The sequence below is a fragment of the Salmo trutta genome, unplaced genomic scaffold (genome assembly GCF_901001165.1).
Source record: "Salmo trutta unplaced genomic scaffold, fSalTru1.1, whole genome shotgun sequence".
In the NCBI taxonomy this organism is placed as follows: domain Eukaryota; kingdom Metazoa; phylum Chordata; class Actinopteri; order Salmoniformes; family Salmonidae; genus Salmo; species Salmo trutta.
The window spans coordinates 1-5,000 of NW_021823141.1; the positions used below are offsets into that span (position 1 = coordinate 1).

The 5,000-nt window shown below is 45.9% G+C and overlaps 16 non-coding genes and 1 pseudogene across 16 annotated transcripts; all 17 read right to left on the reverse strand.

The window, feature by feature from the left end:
* Positions 1 to 254: 254 nt before the first annotated feature.
* Positions 255 to 373, reverse strand: LOC115189301 (5S ribosomal RNA). The gene has a single exon (XR_003876838.1). It is a non-coding gene; the product is annotated as a 5S ribosomal RNA (ribosomal RNA).
* Positions 374 to 535: 162 nt separating this feature from the next.
* LOC115189315 (5S ribosomal RNA) lies at positions 536 to 654 on the reverse strand. Its single transcript, XR_003876851.1, has one exon. It is a non-coding gene; the product is annotated as a 5S ribosomal RNA (ribosomal RNA).
* Positions 655 to 815: 161 nt separating this feature from the next.
* On the reverse strand, positions 816 to 934 carry LOC115189330 (5S ribosomal RNA). Its single transcript, XR_003876861.1, has one exon. It is a non-coding gene; the product is annotated as a 5S ribosomal RNA (ribosomal RNA).
* A 161-nt stretch (positions 935 to 1,095) lies between these two features.
* LOC115189299 (5S ribosomal RNA) lies at positions 1,096 to 1,214 on the reverse strand. Its single transcript, XR_003876836.1, has one exon. It is a non-coding gene; the product is annotated as a 5S ribosomal RNA (ribosomal RNA).
* Positions 1,215 to 1,375: 161 nt separating this feature from the next.
* On the reverse strand, positions 1,376 to 1,494 carry LOC115189331 (5S ribosomal RNA). Its single transcript, XR_003876862.1, has one exon. It is a non-coding gene; the product is annotated as a 5S ribosomal RNA (ribosomal RNA).
* Positions 1,495 to 1,655: 161 nt separating this feature from the next.
* LOC115189332 (5S ribosomal RNA) lies at positions 1,656 to 1,774 on the reverse strand. Its single transcript, XR_003876863.1, has one exon. It is a non-coding gene; the product is annotated as a 5S ribosomal RNA (ribosomal RNA).
* Positions 1,775 to 1,936: 162 nt separating this feature from the next.
* Positions 1,937 to 2,057, reverse strand: LOC115189317 (5S ribosomal RNA). Its single transcript, XR_003876853.1, has one exon. It is a non-coding gene; the product is annotated as a 5S ribosomal RNA (ribosomal RNA).
* A 161-nt stretch (positions 2,058 to 2,218) lies between these two features.
* Positions 2,219 to 2,337, reverse strand: LOC115189333 (5S ribosomal RNA). Its single transcript, XR_003876864.1, has one exon. It is a non-coding gene; the product is annotated as a 5S ribosomal RNA (ribosomal RNA).
* A 162-nt stretch (positions 2,338 to 2,499) lies between these two features.
* Positions 2,500 to 2,618, reverse strand: LOC115189243 (5S ribosomal RNA). Its single transcript, XR_003876781.1, has one exon. It is a non-coding gene; the product is annotated as a 5S ribosomal RNA (ribosomal RNA).
* Positions 2,619 to 2,779: 161 nt separating this feature from the next.
* On the reverse strand, positions 2,780 to 2,898 carry LOC115189334 (5S ribosomal RNA). Its single transcript, XR_003876865.1, has one exon. It is a non-coding gene; the product is annotated as a 5S ribosomal RNA (ribosomal RNA).
* A 161-nt stretch (positions 2,899 to 3,059) lies between these two features.
* On the reverse strand, positions 3,060 to 3,178 carry LOC115189215 (5S ribosomal RNA). Its single transcript, XR_003876755.1, has one exon. It is a non-coding gene; the product is annotated as a 5S ribosomal RNA (ribosomal RNA).
* Positions 3,179 to 3,339: 161 nt separating this feature from the next.
* Positions 3,340 to 3,448, reverse strand: LOC115189322 (uncharacterized; annotated as a pseudogene).
* A 161-nt stretch (positions 3,449 to 3,609) lies between these two features.
* LOC115189222 (5S ribosomal RNA) lies at positions 3,610 to 3,728 on the reverse strand. The gene has a single exon (XR_003876762.1). It is a non-coding gene; the product is annotated as a 5S ribosomal RNA (ribosomal RNA).
* Positions 3,729 to 3,889: 161 nt separating this feature from the next.
* On the reverse strand, positions 3,890 to 4,008 carry LOC115189296 (5S ribosomal RNA). The gene has a single exon (XR_003876832.1). It is a non-coding gene; the product is annotated as a 5S ribosomal RNA (ribosomal RNA).
* A 161-nt stretch (positions 4,009 to 4,169) lies between these two features.
* Positions 4,170 to 4,288, reverse strand: LOC115189335 (5S ribosomal RNA). Its single transcript, XR_003876866.1, has one exon. It is a non-coding gene; the product is annotated as a 5S ribosomal RNA (ribosomal RNA).
* A 161-nt stretch (positions 4,289 to 4,449) lies between these two features.
* On the reverse strand, positions 4,450 to 4,568 carry LOC115189275 (5S ribosomal RNA). Its single transcript, XR_003876811.1, has one exon. It is a non-coding gene; the product is annotated as a 5S ribosomal RNA (ribosomal RNA).
* A 161-nt stretch (positions 4,569 to 4,729) lies between these two features.
* Positions 4,730 to 4,848, reverse strand: LOC115189250 (5S ribosomal RNA). The gene has a single exon (XR_003876788.1). It is a non-coding gene; the product is annotated as a 5S ribosomal RNA (ribosomal RNA).
* Between the last annotated feature and the right edge of the window lie 152 nt (positions 4,849 to 5,000).

Sequence of the window (5,000 nt, forward strand, 5' to 3'; positions counted from 1 at the left end):
CGGTTCTCCATCCAAGTACTAACCAGGCCGACCCTGCTTAGCTTCCGAGATCAGACGAGATCGGGCGTACCCAAGCTGGTATGGCCATAAACAAATAAACATCTCTTGGTACAACATATATAGTCAAAGTGAGTCTGATAAACAGACTGCATTTTGCAGCACGAAGCTGCATTTAGTCAATTCATCATTAAATGCTTACTACAAGGCAGTGTTGCTGATGAAATAGTGTAAGAGCACACCCTCGTGGACCAAAAAGCTTACAGCACCTGGTATTCCCAGGCTGTCTCCCATCCAAGTACTAACCAGGCCCGACCCTGCTTAGCTTCCGAGATCAGACGAGATCGGGCGTACCCAGGCTGGTATGGCCGTAAACAATAAACAATCTCTTGGTACAACATATATAGTCAAAGTGAGTCCGATAAAACAGACTGCATTTTTGCAGCAGGAAGCTGCATTTAGTCAATTCATCATAAATGCTTACTACAAGGCAGTGTTGCTGATGAAATAGTGTAAGAGCACACCCTCGTGGACAAAATGCTTACAGCACCTGGTATTCCCAGGCGGTCTCCCATCCAAGTACTAACCAGGCCCGACCCTGCTTAGCTTCCGAGATCAGACGAGATTGGGCGTACCCAAGCTGGTATGGCCATAAACGATAAACAATTTCTTGGTACAACATATATAGTCAAAGTGAGTCTGATAAACAGACTGCATTTTGCAGCACGAAGCTGCATTTAGTCAATTCATCATTAAATGCTTACTACAAGGCAGTGTTGCTGATGAAATAGTGTAAGAGCACACCCTCGTGGACAAAAAGCTTACAGCACCTGGTATTCCCAGGCGGTCTCCCATCCAAGTACTAACCAGGCCCGACCCTGCTTAGCTTCCGAGATCAGACGAGATCGGGCGTACCCAGGCTGGTATGGCCGTAAACGATAAACAATCTCTTGGTACAACATATATAGTCAAAGTGAGTCTGATAAACAGACTGCATTTTGCAGCAGGAAGCTGCATTTAGTCAATTCATCATTAAATGCTTACTACAAGGCAGTGTTGCTGATGAAATAGTGTAAGAGCACACCCTCGTGGACAAAATGCTTACAGCACCTGGTATTCCCAGGCGGTCTCCTATCCAAGTACTAACCAGGCCCGACCCTGCTTAGCTTCCGAGATCAGACGAGATCGGGCGTACCCAGGCTGGTATGGCCATAAACGATAAACAATCTCTTGGTACAACATATATAGTCAAAGTGAGTCTGATAAACAGACTGCATTTTGCAGCAGGAAGCTGCATTTAGTCAATTCATCATTAAATGCTTACTACAAGGCAGTGTTGCTGATGAAATAGTGTAAGAGCACACCCTCGTGGACAAAAAGCTTACAGCACCTGGTATTCCCAGGCGGTCTCCCATCCAAGTACTAACCAGGCCCGACCCTGCTTAGCTTCCGAGATCAGACGAGATCGGGCGTACCCAGGCTGGTATGGCCGTAAACTATAAACAATCTCTTGGTACAACATATATAGTCAAAGTGAGTCTGATAAACAGACTGCATTTTGCAGCAGGAAGCTGCATTTAGTCAATTCATCATTAAATGCTTACTACAAGGCAGTGTTGCTGATGAAATAGTGTAAGAGCACACCCTCGTGGACAAAAAGCTTACAGCACCTGGTATTCCCAGGCGGTCTCCCATCCAAGTACTAACCAGGCCCGACCCTGCTTAGCTTCCGAGATCAGACGAGATCGGGCGTACCCAGGCTGGTATGGCCGTAAACGATAAACAATCTCTTGGTACAACATATATAGTCAAAGTGAGTCTGATAAACAGACTGCATTTTGCAGCAGGAAGCTGCATTTAGTCAATTCATCATTAAATGCTTACTACAAGGCAGTGTTGCTGATGAAATAGTGTAAGAGCACACCCTCGTGGACAAAAATGCTTACAGCACCTGGTATTCCCAGGCGGTCTCCCATCCAAGTACTAACCAGGCCCGACCCTGCTTAGCTTCCGAGATCAGACGAGATCGGGCGTACCCAAGGCTGGTTATGGCCATAAACGATAAACAATCTCTTGGTACAACATATATAGTCAAAGTGAGTCTGATAAACAGACTGCATTTTGCAGCAGGAAGCTGCATTTAGTCAATTCATCATTAAATGCTTACTACAAGGCAGTGTTGCTGATGAAATAGTGTAAGAGCACACCCTCGTGGACAAAAAGCTTACAGCACCTGGTATTCCCAGGCGGTCTCCCATCCAAGTACTAACCAGGCCCGACCCTGCTTAGCTTCCGAGATCAGACGAGATCGGGCGTACCCAGGCTGGTATGGCCGTAAACGATAAACAATCTCTTGGTACAACATATATAGTCAAAGTGAGTCTGATAAACAGACTGCATTTTGCAGCAGGAAGCTGCATTTAGTCAATTCATCATTAAATGCTTACTACAAGGCAGTGTTGCTGATGAAATAGTGTAAGAGCACACCCTCGTGGACAAAAATGCTTACAGCACCTGGTATTCCCAGGCGGTCTCCCATCCAAGTACTAACCAGGCCCGACCCTGCTTAGCTTCCGAGATCAGACGAGATCGGGCGTACCCAGGCTGGTATGGCCATAAACGATAAACAATCTCTTGGTACAACATATATAGTCAAAGTGAGTCTGATAAACAGACTGCATTTTGCAGCAGGAAGCTGCATTTAGTCAATTCATCATTAAATGCTTACTACAAGGCAGTGTTGCTGATGAAATAGTGTAAGAGCACACCCTCGTGGACAAAAAGCTTACAGCACCTGGTATTCCCAGGCGGTCTCCCATCCAAGTACTAACCAGGCCCGACCCTGCTTAGCTTCCGAGATCAGACGAGATCGGGCGTACCCAGGCTGGTATGGCCGTAAACTATAAACAATCTCTTGGTACAACATATATAGTCAAAGTGAGTCTGATAAACAGACTGCATTTTGCAGCAGGAAGCTGCATTTAGTCAATTCATCATTAAATGCTTACTACAAGGCAGTGTTGCTGATGAAATAGTGTAAGAGCACACCCTCGTGGACAAAAAGCTTACAGCACCTGGTATTCCCAGGCGGTCTCCCATCCAAGTACTAACCAGGCCCGACCCTGCTTAGCTTCCGAGATCAGACGAGATCGGGTGTACCCAGGCTGGTATGGCCGTAAACAATAAACAATCTCTTGGTACAACATATATAGTCAAAGTGAGTCTGATAAACAGACTGCATTTTGCAGCACGAAGCTGCATTTAGTCAATTCATCATTAAATGCTTACTACAAGGCAGTGTTGCTGATGAAATAGTGTAAGAGCACACCCTCGTGGACAAAAAGCTTACAGCACCTGGTATTCCCAGGCGGTCTCCCATCCAAGTACTAACCAGGCCCGACCCTGCTTAGCTTCCGAGATCAGACGTACCCAGGCTGGTATGGCCGTAAACGATAAACAATCTCTTGGTACAACATATATAGTCAAAGTGAGTCTGATAAACAGACTGCATTTTGCAGCAGGAAGCTGCATTTAGTCAATTCATCATTAAATGCTTACTACAAGGCAGTGTTGCTGATGAAATAGTGTAAGAGCACACCCTCGTGGACAAAAAGCTTACAGCACCAGGTATTCCCAGGCGGTCTCCCATCCAAGTACTAACCAGGCCCGACCCTGCTTAGCTTCCGAGATCAGACGAGATCGGGCGTACCCAGGCTGGTATGGCCGTAAACGATAAACAATCTCTTGGTACAACATATATAGTCAAAGTGAGTCTGATAAACAGACTGCATTTTGCAGCAGGAAGCTGCATTTAGTCAATTCATCATTAAATGCTTACTACAAGGCAGTGTTGCTGATGAAATAGTGTAAGAGCACACCCTCGTGGACAAAAAGCTTACAGCACCTGGTATTCCCTGGCGGTCTCCCATCCAAGTACTAACCAGGCCCGACCCTGCTTAGCTTCCGAGATCAGACGAGATCGGACGTACCCAGGCTGGTATGGCCGTAAACGATAAACAATCTCTTGGTACAACATATATAGTCAAAGTGAGTCCGATAAACAGACTGCATTTTGCAGCAGGAAGCTGCATTTAGTCAATTCATCATTAAATGCTTACTACAAGGCAGTGTTGCTGATGAAATAGTGTAAGAGCACACCCTCGTGGACAAAAAGCTTACAGCACCTGGTATTCCCAGGCGGTCTCCCATCCAAGTACTAACCAGGCCCGACCCTGCTTAGCTTCCGAGATCAGACGAGATCGGGCGTACCCAGGCTGGTATGGCCGTAAACAATAAACAATCTCTTGGTACAACATATATAGTCAAAGTGAGTCCGATAAACAGACTGCATTTTGCAGCAGGAAGCTGCATTTAGTCAATTCATCATTAAATGCTTACTACAAGGCAGTGTTGCTGATGAAATAGTGTAAGAGCACACCCTCGTGGACAAAATGCTTACAGCACCTGGTATTCCCAGGCGGTCTCCCATCCAAGTACTAACCAGGCCCGACCCTGCTTAGCTTCCGAGATCAGACGAGATCGGGCGTACCCAAGCTGGTATGGCCATAAACGATAAACAATCTCTTGGTACAACATATATAGTCAAAGTGAGTCTGATAAACAGACTGCATTTTGCAGCACGAAGCTGCATTTAGTCAATTCATCATTAAATGCTTACTACAAGGCAGTGTTGCTGATGAAATAGTGTAAGAGCACACCCTCGTGGACAAAAAGCTTACAGCACCTGGTATTCCCAGGCGGTCTCCCATCCAAGTACTAACCAGGCCCGACCCTGCTTAGCTTCCGAGATCAGACGAGATCAGGCGTACCCAGGCTGGTATGGCCGTAAACGATAAACAATCTCTTGGTACAACATATATAGTCAAAGTGAGTCTGATAAACAGACTGCATTTTGCAGCAGGAAGCTGCATTTAGTCAATTCATCATTAAATGCTTACTACAAGGCAGTGTTGCTGATGAAATAGTGTAAGAGCACACCCTCG